Source organism: Ovis aries, chromosome 3, assembly GCF_016772045.2.
Source record: "Ovis aries strain OAR_USU_Benz2616 breed Rambouillet chromosome 3, ARS-UI_Ramb_v3.0, whole genome shotgun sequence".
NCBI lineage: Eukaryota > Metazoa > Chordata > Mammalia > Artiodactyla > Bovidae > Ovis > Ovis aries.
Window position 1 is genome coordinate 128,443,439 of NC_056056.1, and position 17,533 is coordinate 128,460,971.

Here is a 17,533-nt window from a genome sequence, read left to right on the forward strand (position 1 = left end):
CTTATTGGACTAATATAAGGCCTTTTTCCATCTTAACTAAGCACTTATCACACTGTGGCCGTGGCTTTTGCAGTTTAAGATGCTACAGCAAAACCAACACAAATTTCTTTCTCTTTGTCATGATTGCACAGAAAGAAGATAGATCTGAGCAACCTTGGCATAGGATTTTTTTTTTCTTTCCCTATTAAGTGGAGAACTTTCACCCTTTTTCTTAATGGAAGCACTTTACCCACTTTTCTTTGGCATATCCGAATGACATCACTGGTCTTGTGCTTTGGGGCTGTTATTAAGTGGAATAAAAGTGACTTGAACACAACAGTAGATCTGATAACCAAGATGCCTACTAAGTGACTAAGCTGTGGGATGGGCTGGACAAAGGGATGATTCTCATCCTGGGCAGGATGGAGCAAGCCGAGATATGAGGTTGCATCATGCCACTGAGAATGATGGCATGCAATTTAAAACTCATGGTTTATTTCTGGAAACTTCTAATTAATGTGTTCAAACTATGGAGTTTTCCAGGTGGCTGAGTGGGCAAAGAATCTATCCGCTTGCAATGCAGGAGATACAGAAGATGCAGGTTCAATCCCGGGGTGAGGAAGACTCCCTGGAGGAGGGCATGGCAACCCACTCCAGTACTCTTGCCTGGAGAACCCCATGGGCAGAGGAGCCTGGCAGGGTACAGTCCATGAGGTCGCAAAGAGTCGACACAACTGACGCGCCTGAGCACGCACGCACGCCGTGTTTAAACTGCGGTTGACCACAGGTAACTCACACTGTAGAAAGTGAATCTGGATACAGGAGAGACCACCATATATGTAGTTATGAAGCAGATTCTCAAATGGGCCACAGGCTAACAAGCCAGAGGATGCGCTTAGAGACATAGAACATCAGGAAGGAAAGTGGGTGATTGTGGCAATGAGATGTGAGAACAAGGGGCTGGAATGGTCCTGAGGTTCGGTAGAGGGAGAAGAAACCCAACAGATAAGCCCAGTAGCCCAGTGTCTTTGCAACCAGCAGAGCCAGAGGCCCACAGCATTCTCCTGGCCACCAAGCTGAAGAGTTTGTCCAGGCAGAGACACTACTGATCAATGGTTATCACATAAGCTTGGGAGGTCAAACCCGTACTCTCTTATTCCCAAGATTTAGAATAAAGTCCTTAACTTTTGTTGCTCTGAAATGAACATAAGAACTCTCTCCTTGGGCTGTTGTAGGAATTAAATTATATATATAATAAAGCCCTTAGAAAAGTGCCTGGCTTAACCCAGGAAATACTCATTTCATGGTTGTTATTATTGTTTTCATTAACATCTCTATGATGTACTCTTGGTGTAGTATAAGATATTGGGAATGAGCAGTTTATTTCCTACCGTTACAACGTCTATAAATACACAATAGAGAAATTAACCAACTACCGTGGTGGCCTCCAGATCAGATCTGTATGTCACATGAAAGTGATAGATGTGTGATTTTACCTCTATACACCTGCCATAGACCTCCTCCTGCCTCAGCTGCTCAACAGAATACATGAACAATAACAATATATGTCTCATTGTGTTGATGAGGAAAGAAGTTTGATGAGTTACTGTTCAAACAGGTCTGGAACAGTGTTAGTCACTCTTTGTGACTGCATGGATTGCAGCCCATCGGGCTCCTCTGTCCATGGAATTCTCCAGGCAAGAATTCTGAAGTGCATAACCTTTCCCTTCTCGAGGGGATCTTCCCAACCCAGGGTTCAAACCTGGGTCTCCTGCATTCCGGACAGATTCTTTACCATCTGAGCCACCAGGGAAGGGGTTAGAACAGTGTCAAGCATATGATAAATATGAGTATTATGTCACGTGTGCATCTCACGTTTTTCTAGAGATGAGGATGATGTTGATAACCCACTTTCAATTTTAAAAAAATCTACTATCACATGGATATTTCCCATACTTGATTCTTTCATTGTATAAAGTGCAGCCGCAACTATTCTGATAATGTTAGGCAGGCTCTGTATCTTCAGCTTGGCATTCTCACAGAACTGGTCTGAGTAATACGTCCTCATTCAAAGTGTAGCTCTGGTTTGAAACTGCTGTTTAATGCTGCTGTGATGATTACGGTCACTGAAATATATATATAATGCATTATGCTAGGGGGGCTTCCCTGGCAGTCCAGTGGCTTAGACTCTGCACTTCTACTGTGAGGAGGGCAGGTTTGATTTCTGGTGGGGAGCTAAGCACCCACATGCCATGCAGCCAAAAATAAAAGCAATAAATTTCACACACACACACATACACAAACAGTTTGCCAGGGCTTGTCAAAGAGGGTTAGAGATGATCACTCAATTACTTGGTGGTCCTCACTTTCTGGGCATCCATCTAGAATCAGGAAACTGTATCCAACCGCATCGCCCACAGTGACCCTTAGGCAGGAGACTGATGTGCCCATTTATTTCCAAATGGGTAAAATGGAAGGATTCTTTCCAACTCTGGGAAAATGCTTAGGCAGGAACAGGGTGATAAGCAAAGGAAACAAGTTTGGGGTTTTTCCCCCCCACTGAGTTTTAAAGTCAGAGAGTTTCCTGTGTAAATAGCGAGTATTTTAAAAAAAATTATGTAAACCTACCTCATCTAATGTAAACAACTTAAAAAGCCCCCAGTGCTTATTCTGAGCATACTTCTATAAAAGAAATGTACACACGCATGTCCATAAGACAGTGGGGATGGGCTATCTATTTCTAACCCTTACAACTTCTACACACACACAATAGATTAGTTGTGTTAACTCCTTGGCAGCTGCTGCCTGTGCTTAGTGGATGCACGTCTGTATGAAAGAGACAGACGTGTGCATTTCACATTTAAATCCCTCAGTGCAGTTCCCAAGTTAGGGAAACGGCAGGGCTGCGTAATAGCTACAGCAGAGAGACGTCTGCTCATTGATAACGCAGATGACAATAGCAGGCATTCTGCTGTGTTGAAGGAACCCCATGACTGGTTTCACCACAAGCAGGTTATTACAGTGAAACAAGGCTATTTTGTCCATTATGAAAAGCACTATCCTGTCCCAGTGAGTGACACATTCAGGGCTATTTACATTTCTGCAGACAACCAACAATAAATCAATATGAATACTCCTTCAAATCCATTTTCTTTTTTGAACAACAATGGCTGTTCAGAATCACGGGGTTAAACAAGAATCTGAATCAAGCAGAAATAATAAAATATCCAGCATTTGGCCAATCCTATGTATATTAAATCATTCATAAGTAAAGCATCTCAAAGCCCTGGCATAGAGTTCAAAGTAATTTCATTTTGAGGCCCTAGAAATTAAGATTCAACTCTAAGTAATAACAATAACTGCAAGTAGCTACAGTTATCATGTAATATGTTTATAAGTATTTACTACATGATGGAAAATACTGTGTGTACCTACTTATTCTTGTTGTTCAGTCACTCAGTTGTGTCCAACTTTTAACAACCCCATGGACTGCAGGACACCAGGCTTCCCTGTCTTTCACTATCTCCCAGAGTTTGCTCAAACTCATGTCCACTGAGTCGGTGATATCATCCAACCATCTCATCCTCTGTCACCCCCTTCTCCTCTTGCCCTCAATCTTTTCCCAAATCGGGGTCTTTTCCAATGAGTTGGTTCTTCGCACCAGGTGGCAAAAGTATCAGAGTTTCAGCTTCAGCATCAGTCCTTTCAATGAAGATTCAGACTTGATTATTTTTAGGATTGCCTGGCTTGATCTTCTTGCTGTCCGAGGGACTCTCAAGAGTCTTCTCCAGTACCACAGTTTGGAAGCATCAATTCTCTGCTGATCAGCCTTCTCTATGGTCCAGCTCTCACATCCATCCATGACTACTGGAAAAACTGTAGCTTTGACTATTCAGACCTTTGTCAGCAAAGCAATGTCTCTGCTTTTTAATATGCTGTCTAGATTTGTCACTGAATCTTCACAATAACTCTGTGAGGCAGATACCATAATAATCTTCATATTAAAGGTAAACTAAGACTTAAGGAAGTTCAGTAACTTGTCCAAGACCAGAAACTAGTGTATGAAAGACCCAGGTTTCTAATCCAAGATTCCTATCTGCACTAGAATGGAACTCTTTACTATCACCTACACATCCTCTCTACAGAGACTCAGTGATGGGAATCAGATTACAGCTAGTAAAATATCCTGGGGACTCAGAATATTTTGCCTGAGTTGGATCAAAGATTAAAATATATATATATATATAGTTCAATTTATGGGACTATTACTAACTTCAATTTCAAAATCATTGTGAATGATCAAGTTATCTATAATAAATTATATTATTCATTTACGTTTGCAACAAATATTTACTGAACAGTTAATAAAGCTCGGGTACATGCTAGGACCTGGAACTGCAAGCAGTAATGAGACAGACATAGCCCAGATTTTACATGATTTACAGTCCTCTAAATGAAAAAGATAATGGCATGAGACAAGGCTGCACAATCAGGAAGGGCCAGATCATGCAGGGACTTGAGGACCATGTTAAAAATTTTGAACATTTTCCTAAAGTTAATGTAGAGTTTCTGGTGTCTGTCATGAAAAAATTTACATATAAAAATATTCATGTGTAAAAGAAAAAATCATCAAAAATATATGCCTATATATCTTATACATATGTGTATATGCATAGACTATCTCTGCAAAATAAACAGTAAGTTGATGAGTGTGATTGCTTCTTAGGAAGCTAATGGAGTAGAGAGACTGATGAATGCATGCAAATTTGAATTTTTCTCTATGTTTTCTTATCTACATTTATACACTGTATTTAACTTTTTAAAAAAGGCAAATTGTTCTGAGTTATTAGTCTGTCCATTGAATAGAAAGAGACATTGAAGGTGGGAGATAGTACAAGGGGACAAATTAAGAAGCTACTGCAACTGACCAGGCAGGAGACATTGATCACTAGGCTTCTGATGGTACAGAAATAGAATTTGAATCTTGTCTCCTAAGACTGAGGCTCCTGCCCTTTTCCACCACCACAGCAAAGCTTTGTGTTTTTAAGGGAGGCACACAGGGCAGGGCAGAGTGAAATGGCTACAGAGCCCAAGTCATTTCTGAGCATGAGATGCAATGTGGGGAGGTTTGAGAAAGAGCCAGAACCGAAGGAATGGTTATAAGAGGATGATGGGGGCCTGGGGAAAGGGAGCTAGTTTTTATTTGTGCAGAGGCACAAACTTATTTGATTTACCTGAGCTACTGATATCCCCAGATGTAAAATTATGCAAATGTAACACCTTTGAAAATGAGACTCTGCCTCTGAGTTGAACTCTCGAGACCCCAGATTGTGGTGTGGAATGGGAGCCTTGAAACCTTCTGGCAGGCAGCCCACAGCAAGCAAGAAGATGGGAAGCTGCAGCCTACTCTTCCTTTGCAGGCTGACTTTGCATTTGTGCTCTTGAACTGAATACTAGAGAATGTGTCCACATCGCTGGCACAAGTGAAAAAAGAAATCATTATTTAAAAAATGAATGAATGTCAGCAGCAAGAGCTCTCTGAGATGCTTCCCGGGCTGCAGTCCTCATTTTTCCCCAAATAAAACTTAACCCACAACTCTCAAACTGTACATCTTTTTTAGTCGAAAGTTATGGCGACCAACGAAGCCACCCAGTGTGGACTTCCTTCCTGCGACTGGACCCCACGAGGAACCGGAGCTTTGGTAACAGCAGCGGCCCCTTGTGCCCATCTGCCTCCTCGAGGAGTGCAGACGGATTTGGACCAAGAAGAGGTAGCTGCCCGGGCACAGGAGGGCCAAGAGGAGCTACTCCAAGTTCAAGGTCAGGAGGGGCGGCCATGAGGAGATACCCCTCATCCAAGGTAAGGAGCAGCGGTTGCGCTTTGATGGAGCAGCTGTGAAGATACCCCACATCCAAGGTAAGAGAAACTGAAGTAAGATGGTAGGTATTGCCGGAGGGCATCAAGGGCAGACACACTGAACCATAATCACAGATACCTACCCATCTGATCACACGGACCACAGCCTTGTCTAACTCACTGAAACTAAGCCATGCCTGGGGAGCCACCCAAGACAGGTGGGTCATGGTGGAGAGGTCTGACAGAATGCGGTCCACCAGAGAAGGGAATGGAAAACCCCTTCAGTATTCTTGCCTTGAGAACCCCATGAACAGTATGAAAAGGCAAAATGATAGGATACTGAAAGAGGAACTCCCCAGGTCAGTAGGCGCCCAATATGCTACTGGAGATCAATGGAGAAGTAATTCTAGAAAGAATGAAGGGATGGAGCCAAATCAAAAACAATACCCAGCTGTGGATGTGACTGGTGATAGAAGCAAGGTCCGATGCTGTAAAGAACAATATTGCATAGGAACCTGGAATGTCAAGTCCATTAATCAAGGCAAATTGGAAGTGGTCAAACAGGCGACAGCAAGAGTGAACATAAACATTCTAGGAATCAGCAAACTAAAATGGACTGGAATGGGTGAGTTTAACTCAGATGACCATTATATCTACTACTGTGGGCAGGAATCCCTCAGAAGAAATGGAGTAGCCGTCAGGGTCAACAAACGAGTCCAAAATGCAGTACTTGGATGCAATCTCAAAAAAGATAGAATGATCTCTGTTCATCTCCAAGGCAAACCATTCGATATCACGGTAATCCAAGCCTATGCCCCAACCAGTAACACTGAAAAAGCTGAAGCTGAATGGTTCTATGAAGACTTACAAGACCTTTTAGAACTAACACCCAAAAAGATGTCCTTTTCATTATAGAGGACTGGAATGCAAAAATAAGAAGTCAAGAGCTACCTGGAGTAACAGGCAAATTTGGCCGTGGAATACGGAATGGAGCATGGCAAAGGCAAAAAGAGTTTTGCCAAGAGAATGCACTGGTCATAGCAAACACCCTCTTCCAACAACACAAGAGAAGACTCTACACATGGACATCACCAGATGGTCAACACCGAAATCAGATTGATTATATTCTTTGCAGCCAAAGATGGAGAAGCTCTATACAGTTAGCAAAAACAAGATTGGGAGCTGACTGTGGCTCAGATCATGAACTTCCTATTGCCAAATTCAAACTTAAATTGAAGAAAGTAGGGAAAACCACTAGACCATTCAGGTATGACCTAAATCAAATCCCTTAGGATTACACAGTGGAAGTGAGAAATAGATTTAAGGACTTAGATCTGATAGACAGAATACCTGATGAACTATGGATGGAGGTCCGTGACATTGTACAGGAGACAGAGATCAAGACCATCCCCATGGAAAAGAAATGCAAAAAAGCAAAATGGTTGTCTGATGAGGCCTTACAAATAGCTGTGAAAAGAAGAGAACCAAAAAGCAAAGGAGAAAAGGAAAGATATAAGCATCTGAATGCAGAGTTCCAAAGAATAGCAAGAAGAGATAAGAAGGCCTTCTTCAGCGATCAATGCAAAGAAATAGAGGAAAACAACAGAATGGGAAAGACTAGAGATCTCCAAAAAAATTAGAGATATCAAGGGAACATTTCATGCAAAGATGGGCTCAATAAAGGGCAGAAATGGTATGGAACTTGCAGAAGCAGAAGATATTAAGAAGAGGTGGCAAGAATACACAGAACTATACAAAAAAGATCTCCATGACCCAGATAATCACGATGGTGTGATCACTCACCTAGAGCCAGACCTCCTGGAATATGAAGTCAAGTGAGCCTTAGAAAGCATCACTACAAACAAAGCTAGTGGAGGTGATGGAATTCCAGTTGAGCTGTTTCAAATCCTGAAAGATGGTGCTGTGAAAGCGCTGCACTCAATATGCCAGCACGTTTGGAAAACTCAGCAGTGGCCAGAGGACTGGAAGAGGTCAGTTTTCATTCCAATCCCAAAGAAAGGCAATGCCAAAGAATGCTGAAACTACTGCACAATTACACTCATTTCACACACTAGCAAAGTAATGCTCAAAATTCTCCAAACCAGGCTTCAGCAATATGTGAACCGTGAACTTCCTGATGTTCAAGCTGGTTTTAGAAAAGGCAGAGGAACCAGAGATCAAATTGCCAACATCCGCTGGATCATGGAAAAGCAAGAGAGTTCCAGAAAAACATCTATTTCTGCTTTATTGACTATGCAAAGCCTTTGACTGTGTGGATCACAATCAACTGTGGAAAATTCTGAAAGAGATGGGAATACAGACCACCTGACCTGCCTCTTGAGAAACCTAGATGCAGGTCAGGAAACAATAGTTAGAACTGGACATGGGACAACAGACTGGTTCCAAATAGGAAAAGGAGTACGTCAAGGCTGTATATTGTCACCCTGCTTATTTAACTTACATGCAGAGTACATCATGAGAAACGCTGGGCTGGAACAAGCGCAAGCTGGAATCAAGATTGCTGGGAGAAATATCAATAACCTCAGATATGCAGATGACACCACCCTTATGGCAGAAAGTGAAGAGGAACTCAAAAGTCTCTGGATGAAAGTGGAAGAGGAGAGTGAAAAAGCTGGCTTAAAGCTCAACATTCAGAAAACAAAGATCATGGCATCCGGTCCCATCACTTCATGGGAAATAGATGGGAAAACAGTGGAAACAGTGTCAGACTTTATTGTTTTGGGCTCCAAAATCACTGCAGATGGTGACTGCAGCCATGAAATTAAAAGACGCTTACTCCTTGGAAGAAAATTTATGACCACCCTAGATAGCATATTCAAAAGCAGAGACATTACTTTGCCAACTACGGTCCATCTAGTCAAGGCTATGGTTTTTCCTGTGGTCATGTATGGATGTGACAGTTGGACTGTGAAGAAAGCTGAGTGCCAAAGAATTGATGCTTTTGAACTGTGGTGTTGGAGAAGACTCTTCAGAGTCCCTTGGACTGCAAGGAGATCCAACCAGTCCATCCTAAAAGAGATCAGTCCTGGGTGTTCACTGAAAGGACTGATGCTAAACCTGAAACTCCAATACTTTGGCCACCTCATGCAAAGAGTTGACTCATTGGAATAGACTCTGATGCTTGGAGGGACTGGGGGCAGGAGGAGAAGGGGATGACAGAGGATGAGATGGCTGGATGGCATCACTGACTCGATGGACATGAGTTTGGGTGAACTCCGGGAGTGATGGGCAGGGAGGCCTGGTGTGCTGTGATTCATGGGGTCACAAAGACTTGGACACGACTGAGCGACTGAACTGAACTGACTGAGTATTACAATTGTACATAAAACTTAAAGGTGTATTTGCTATATCCCTTATTTGGATTAATGCACTTTAAAATATCTGAGATTCTTTTTGTAGCATAGTGTATTAGTCATCAATTGCTGTGTAACAAACTACCTCAAAACTTATCCATTTAAAATAACAAGCATTTATTATCTCAGTTTCTGTGAGTCAGAAGTCTGGGCATGGCTCAGAGTCTCTGGCAAGGAATGCAGCTGAGACATTTGCCAGGGCTGCAGCCCTTTTAGGGCTCAATTAGGGAGGGATCCACTTCCAAGTTCACACATATGACTCTCGGAGTCCCAGGTCTGCTTGGGGTTATCTGGCAACACTTGTTCTCTGCCACGTGGGCCTCTCCAAAGGATAGCTCACAATTTGGCAGCTGATTTTCCCCCAGAGCAGAGATTCTCAGAGAGAGAGAAAACAAAACAGAAGTTAGGGGGTTTTTTGTAACCTAACTTCAGAAGTGAGCACCCATCACTTCTGCTGTATTCTGCTTGTTAAAGGCAAGTCAATATATCCAGCCTCTGCCAGAGGAAGGAATGACACAGGACTTGGACCCTAGAAGGTAGGGGGTCTCCAGAGTCCGTCTTAGAAGCTGTTTCCACACATAGCAAGAAATCAGGGAAATGTGTGTTTATTAAATATGGGTTAAGGATAACCCTTGTCATTCTTAAATCCAGCCATCCAACTAACTGAACAAGAGACTTGCATAGGCAATTATACCTAGGAGAAACACGCATTTGTTTTTTTCAGTCAGTTTTTTCAGTTTAATAAACACAGGTTGATCCCCAGGGTCATGTCAGACACTGTGTGAACAATTAAGGACACTAAGATTTTTTAAAATGGATTTTAGAGCTGGATAGGATCTGACCCAACTTTCTCATTTAAGGAATAAGGAACATGAGCCTGAGAGAAGAAAAACCAGTTGTCCCAAGTCACACAGTAGCAAAATTGATGTCGAGACACATGTCTCCTGATCTGGGCTTTCCTTTCCTCTGATGGAAATGTGGAGGTCCCCTGCCACACTGTCCTGTGTAACCAGTTCCCCCACTTCTATTTCCATGAATTAAACCAGAAAGAACTGGATCAATGAGACATCGCTTCTCTGTAGATGCTTGTTGCTTAACTGCTGTCACGTTCGATTCTTTGTGACTCCATGGACGGTCAGCAGGTCAGGTCCCTCTGCCCTTCACCATCTCCCAGAGTTTGTTTAGATGCTCATAGTTTCACTCAATTTAGTCATTCATACTAAGACAGTCTTTAAATAAAGACAAACTATAATCCCTGGAGTTCCTACATTCTTAACATAGATCTTCACTGATGCCATTCTTACCCATCTTCCCTTGTGCTGGCATTTCTCTGAAGCTTCACTCCATCACCTGACAGAGATAATGAGGGAGACATTACCTGAGTCAGACAACCTCATGGGAAGGACCAGGTGCCACTCTGCCGGAAACACAAACAGACTGCCCCCCAAACCATCCGAGCTACAGCTCCCGCCTTTCACTTCCTTATTAAGGCTGATGTTCATTTTTTGCTTTGTTTTGCTTCCTTCCATCCAGAAAGCAAAGCTTACATGTGTCAGATTCAATAATGGCAGATCCCCTTGCTGGAAAAAAAATGAAATAACCCCCACCCTCCTCATGCCTGAGAATGGAATTCACTTCAAGAAGCAAATACAAGAATTTCATGTGATATAAATAGGCTCCATCAATTCAAGGAGCGGGAGTTGAAACAGGAACACTGACAGGTAATTATCAAAAGCACCTTAGAAAAGCAAGTTTCTGTGGACAATAGCTGCAATTTATTATTATTATTGTTGCTAGCCTCCCCAATGCTCTCCATTTATGATTCGAGTAATCTTGTCTCTTTTGATGAATATACCTTTTGTTTTTCATTAAGATGTCAATGCATTAGACAAAAGGCCTGCTGAATACGACAAAATCCATGGTCACCTGACAGAGGAAAACAGAGCTTTATACCTGTAAGCTAAAACGCAATTGTCCCTGCAGGGTGGACATGTATGAACCCACAAGCACACAGGCACATACACACGCACACACACGCAAACACACACACACACACACACACACACACACGCACACAAATTGTTCTTGACAGTCCCGGAGATGCCACTGGGAATCTTTTAGCCAGGTTGAAGTGGAATATGTCAGGTCTGAAAGTCTAGACCACATATAGCTGAAATCTGCCACCTCCCACTCCTTTTTTGTGTGTGATTTTGCTAAAACTCTACACTGATCTGAAAAGAGTAAGAATCTCTGTCCTTCAAATCTCAGGCCCCTTCACCCAGCTGGAGATCCTGAGCTACACACGATGTTCCTCCAAGTGTTATTTATTCCTAAAGTGTCTGCCCCAATTCTTGAGCAGCTACTTTTCAAAACCTCCCCATCTTCTTTGGGGTGGGGAGAGGTGGGGCCAGTCAATAGGGGTATGAGGCAGTCCTGTGGTCTGAGCAAAACCAGATCCAGCATTGGGTGTTTAGGGAATCATTTCAATAGGTTCTTAATAAGTCAATCCATGGACTTCCCTGGCAGTGCAGTGGTTAAGATTCTGCCTTTCCAACACAGGGGGCGTGGGTTTGATCTCTGATCAGGGAACTGAGATCCCACATTCTGTGCAGTACAGTCAAAACAAAAAATAGTCAGTCCACTGAGATATGTGAATTTTTTTTTTCTATCAATCTAGTATCATGGGCCAGTGACACTATCTCAGAGAGTTGTCAAAACTAATAAATTTTCACAATAATATCCTGGATGGTGAAGGGGAAACGAGATTTTCCCTGGGCTCAGGGATGAATAACTCAAAAGAATTAACAAATAATAATTTAAAAAACACTTAAAATTGGAAGAAAAGATAGATGTAAATCAAACTACTCCCACCCTCAACCTAGGAAAAATGTTACATTTATGTGTCCCAGAAAGGAAACTTTCAAAAGAAAAGCTCATATTTTAAAATATATGCAAAGTATTAATTTTAAGGTAATTAGGAAAAGCTATTTTCTATTTGTCAGAAATCAAAGGTATGTGCATTCTGAATAAAAATTTTGCTACTAAGCCCTAAATAGCCATGAAGTATTAAGCATGCTGTCCATATTATATAGCACTTTGAATTCTAATTGATCCTAAGAAAAAATGTAAAAGTGGAAAACTGGATTTTTTTAAAGAAGCTATTTTCCCTCTATGTAACCTCCATTCCTCTAGGTATTTTCATTCAGGAAAAGGAAATATTTTAAAACAAAGAGCAAACCTAGAAATCGCATCCACTGTCATATTCTAGCTTTCTTTCTGTTCATTCACTAGCTCATTCATTCACTCCACAAGCATTCACAGCGCTTCCCTTCTGACTAGGCACTATGCTGCTGCTGCTGCTGCTGCTGCTGCTGCTAAGTTGCTTCAGTCGTATCTGACTCTGTGCGACGCCATAGATGGCAGCCCACCAGGCTCCCCCGTCCCTGGGATTCTCCAGGCAAGAACACTGGGGTGGGTTGCCATTTCCTTCTCCAGTGCATGAAAGTGAAAAGTGAAAGTGAAGTCACTCAGTCATGTCCGACTCTTAGCAACCCCATGGACTGCAGCCTACCAGGCTCCTCCATCCATGGGGTTTTCCAGGCAAGAGTACTGGAGTGGGGTGACTAGGCGGTATAGTAGGAAGTAAAAGATAAGTGAGTTACACAGAGCCCCCACTAAGAGCTGCTCATCTGTTCGTGAGAGTGGCACACAGGTAAACAAATGATTATGTTCTATTTGGGAAGGTCATGGACACATTTCTATATTCAAATGGATAACCAATACAGACCTACTGAATAGCACATGGAACTCTACTCAGTGATATATGCCAGCTTGGATAGGAGTGGAGTTTAGGGAAAGAATGGATTCATGCATATTCTTGCTGAGTCCCTTCACTGTTCATCTGAAACTACCACAACATTGTTAATTGGCTATACCCCAACACAAAATAAAAAGTTTAAAGTTTGAAAAAAAAATTATGCTCTAAGTGCTACATAAAGACACAGCATTATTGAAGTTCAAAATCCTGAGTGTCCAACCCAGTGGGACTGAAAACAGGCTTTACAGAGGTGACATTTTAACCTGAGTTTTAAAATACAAGTAAGAGTCGGCCAGCTGGCAGAATGGGAGCTTCAGGTATATTTCAGAGAGGATGAGACATCTCATATGATTAAAGCAGAGTATGTCTGGGATGGATGGAGGAGGTGGTGGGGGAAGAAGCAAAGTGGGAGTCAGATCTCCATGGACTCGTATGTCATGCTGAGGTCTTCAGACCCTACCACACACATAACAGAAAGTCCCCATGGACCCCTAACAAGGAAAGATCTCACTGTTTACAAAGATGTTGAATTTGATTTGCTTGTGTTATTTTTGGCTGCACCGGGTCTTTGTTGCTGCGTGAAGGCTTTCTCTAGTTGCAGTGAGCAGGGGCTGCTCTCTCATTGTGATGTGCGGGCTTCTCATTGTGGTGGCTTCTCTTGTCCCAGAGGCTCTGGGACACACGGGCTCAGTAGCTGTGGCACTCGAGGTTAGCTGCCTGGCAGCACATGGGATCCTCCCCGACCAGGGATCAAACCTGTGTCTCCTGCACTGGCAGGAGGACTCTTAACCGCTGGACCACCAGGGAAGTCCAAGATTTCACTTTTATTCAGATAATTCAGGTGTAGACTTCCCTGGCAGTCCAGCGATTTAGACTCTGCACTTCCAAAGCGGGGGCGGATATTGATTCAACCCCTGGTCGGGAACCAAGATCCCACATGCCATGTGGCCAAAAAATTAAAAAAAAAAAAAAAAAAAGTCAGGTGTTGTCACATTGGAAAGAGAGAAGGTTCAGTGAGAATCAGTATTTTACATGGCGGCTCTCAACATCCCCCCAACCCAGGCCAAAGCCAGTTTCTGTGCAAGCTGGATCCCATGTGTTGCATCTTCCTCTTTTTGTAATCACTATCCCACTCACCCTTATTTATCTGCTGTTAGTCATTCAGTCAGTCAATCATTTCATCATTCAACAAGTATTTATTGAGCCCTTCTAAAATTTCAGGCACCGTGTAGGGGCTGGTGGTTAGTAACACATCAGAAGGACAGCGTCTGCACCCTGGCAAAGCTTATAGTCTAGCAGGGCTGACAGATCTGTTTATTTATTTATTTTATTTGGCTGTGCTGGGTCTTAGTTATGGTCCTCGGGATCATTGATCTTCATTGCGGCATGCATGATCTTTAGTCGAGGCATGTGGGATCTAGTTCTCCAACCAGGGATTGAACCGAGGCCCTCTTCATTGGGAGCAGAGTCTCAGCCACTGGACCACCAGGGAAATCCCCTGACAGATCTGGTTAAACATAAGCAATTGCAATGACGTGTAATGAGTAAGATTGTTGGGAAGCAATGGGGGCTTCCCCGAGGAAGTGATGGGTAACTTGTAACCTGAGGATGAGTAAGCTTTAGCCGAAGTGCATGTTTTGGAAGTAGGAGGAGGAAGAGGCAGACAGAACCCAGCAAATGGGAAACAGCCAAATGCAGGAGGAAGCACAGCACCGGAGAGGAAGTGAAAGGCAGCTCCATGTCTGGAGTGTGCAACCAGCTGGAGCGATGGGCAGGCCTCAAACCTCACCATGCACATGCTCGACCACTCTGTGTGGCCCATGGGCACGGAGGAACACGCGTGCGTGAGGAGGTCTGAAGGAAGATTAGCACTTCCTGTTACCATATTCATCCTGTGCTCAGGCAGGAGCTCTGACATACATTTGTTGCTCATCTACATTCTTAGAATTGGAAAAGGGGAGGGCAGAGCAGGACCTTAGGAACTATCCAGAACAGCTTTGCTCAAGGCATGCCATGTGCACTGACTAGGAATCCCTGAAGACAGGGACAGAAACCTGCCTTTTTAAACAAGCATCTCAGGGGATTCTTCAGCAGTCTCACGATGGAAAACCACTTGTTCCCGTTTCAAAGTGAGGATATTGAGAACTGAAGAAAATCACTAATTTGTCCAAAATGGTATCTTTTCTTTACTGACTTTATTTCATTGGAATATAATTGCTTTATGAGGTTGTGTTACTTTCTTCTGTCAATGAAATAAATCAGCTGTGAGTGTGCATGTAGCTCCTCCCTCACGAGCCTCTTCCTCTATCCCATCAGCGGCACTGGCATTTTGGATTGAGTAGCCCTTTGTTGCTGGGGGGCTGTCCTGTGCACTCTGGGACGTTTAGGAGTGTCCCCAACCATTTCCAGACATGGACAAATATTCCCTGGAGGACAAAGTCACCCCTGATTGAGAACCACTCTGTAAAGTCACACCAATAATCAGAAGCAAAGGCACGACAGCACTCAGGAGTCCTAATTCACAGCTCAGCAATGCCCCCGGCCCCCCATACCTGCTGAATCCTCTTTGGCCGTGGGAAGCAGGGGTAGAGAGAGGGGTGGAGGGGTGCAGTGAGTTAGAACAGGACTCGAGGCTGGTACAGGCTTCAGCAATGTTTGTTTGTTTGTTTGTTTGTTTTGCAGGAACTCGAGACATCCCTACCGGCTTTTTCTATGACTTATTGTGCAGTTAGTCATCCCTATTTCTGTTTCTCCACCTGTTTCAACCTTGATCTTCCAGGAGAACTGGCAAGATTCAGCTTGGCAACATCTTGGAAACCCACACAGAAAGGTGCCATCCAAAAAAACTTTTTAAACTGAGACTGATTTCAAAGTGGGCCTGTGTAAGAACCAAGAGCCTTGTGTTCTAAATTTAGCCAGCAAGAGGAGTGTGGTGGGGAGCGAGGCAAAAGGAATCAGGAAATGCAGCTGCTGGCTCCAGCTCTTTCCGAACTACCTTTGTGGCAAATCACTTGGGCTTTCTGGTCTAGGAGCAGTTTCTCATCAGATGAAGGGATTAAAATACACTGGTCCAAGGTCACTACATCCAGGCTTGGACTCACGCGGCATTTCCTACCCAAGAAGACCTACCACTGGTCATCAAAAACCCAACTCTATCTTTCCTCCAAAATCCAGCTCCATCATGACTCATCCCTTTCTTCAGTGATAGTGATGTTGTGGTTATACCAGAGAAGGTCCTTGTTTTTAAGAGACGCACAGTGATTATTCAGGAATGTTAGCTGCAACTTACTCTCAAATGCTTCTGAAAAATATGTAATATGTATATTATACGTATGTATATAGAGAGACAGCAAACATATCAAAGCAAGACTAAATGTTGAATCTCCCTGAAGGGTACACAGCTATTCATTTTACAATTCTTTCCCTTTTTCTGCCTGTTTTAAAGTTTTCAAGATCCAATTTTGGAGTGAAAAACAACTCCAATTCTATCTCCTCCACAAAGCCTTCCCTGAATTCGCTGAAATAATTCCTCCAAATTCCCAGAGCACTTATGTACTCTATGTGTATCAGTTTCTACCTTGCATTATATTATTTAAGTACTCACATAGTGGGCCATAAAACTGCTAACATAACGCTCAGCTATGCAGAGAACATTTGTTCTAAAACTGATCTTTATTTTGTCTACAACTTAGACTCCATGCTGCTGCAAGCAGTGGGAAAAAATCAAAGTAAATTCTAGTCCAATCTTGTTATCTCAGATTGATCACAGAATTGAAACACTTGCCTTAGATACGTCAGGAACATTTGGATAAAGGCCAGACCTTAGATCTCCCGACTCCTTTTCTTTCTTTTCCCCAGGATGGCATTTGGGTGCAGGAGAGAAACTAACTGTGTTTGGGAGAAGTCACAGGAAGGGGTCCCAAAGATCAGCTTACAAAACTGGCTTGTGACAATATACCTGTTATGCAGACATAAACTCTACACCCGGCAGTAAAGTCCTTGAGGGACGTTTCAGTGTTTCGAGAATCAGCAGGAGGAAGGTTTTTCCTCTGTGTGCCCAGCAGGCCTGGCTCATGCTTTACACTTACAGGTTCTCCACACTCCCTCTGGCCTGTGGCCTCCACCTCCACAGTGGCCTCTGTTAGCATCACTAGCTGAAACATCACAAAGTTAAAAACAACAATTTGATGTGAATAACAACTAATGAACTGAGTGCCTGATATGGGCCAGGCACCAGGCCAAGCTCCTTACAAGTAATACTTCATTTAATCTTCACAACACTCAGATGAGTTAGCACTCTAATTATCCTCAAATAGGGACAATGATCGGTCTCTTCATTGCCCGATGACTAAATTAGCCTTTCTTCAAACTCTCTGCAGGATTCGATCCTACTGAGTATCATGTTATATTTCAAACTCCAATTTTTTGCAATCTCTTATTTTATCCAGCTGTATCACCTTCCTTTTTTGTCTTTGATAAATGCTGAAGGTTTTCTGACCCACCTAC

The 17,533-nt window shown here is 43.0% G+C and overlaps 2 long non-coding RNA genes across 2 annotated transcripts in view; one reads left to right on the forward strand and one right to left on the reverse strand.

The window, feature by feature from the left end:
* The first annotated feature begins 8,013 nt into the window (after nt 1-8,013).
* On the forward strand, nt 8,014-16,664 carry LOC132659617 (uncharacterized). Its single transcript, XR_009600217.1, has 2 exons — nt 8,014-10,931; nt 15,710-16,664. It is a non-coding gene; the product is annotated as an uncharacterized LOC132659617 (long non-coding RNA).
* Nucleotides 14,204-17,533, reverse strand: part of LOC121819090 (uncharacterized) — a 78,203-nt gene continuing 74,873 nt past the window's right edge. The window contains exon 5 of the long non-coding RNA XR_009600206.1: nt 14,204-17,181. This is a non-coding gene — a long non-coding RNA (uncharacterized LOC121819090). The remainder of the gene's footprint in view (nt 17,182-17,533) is intronic.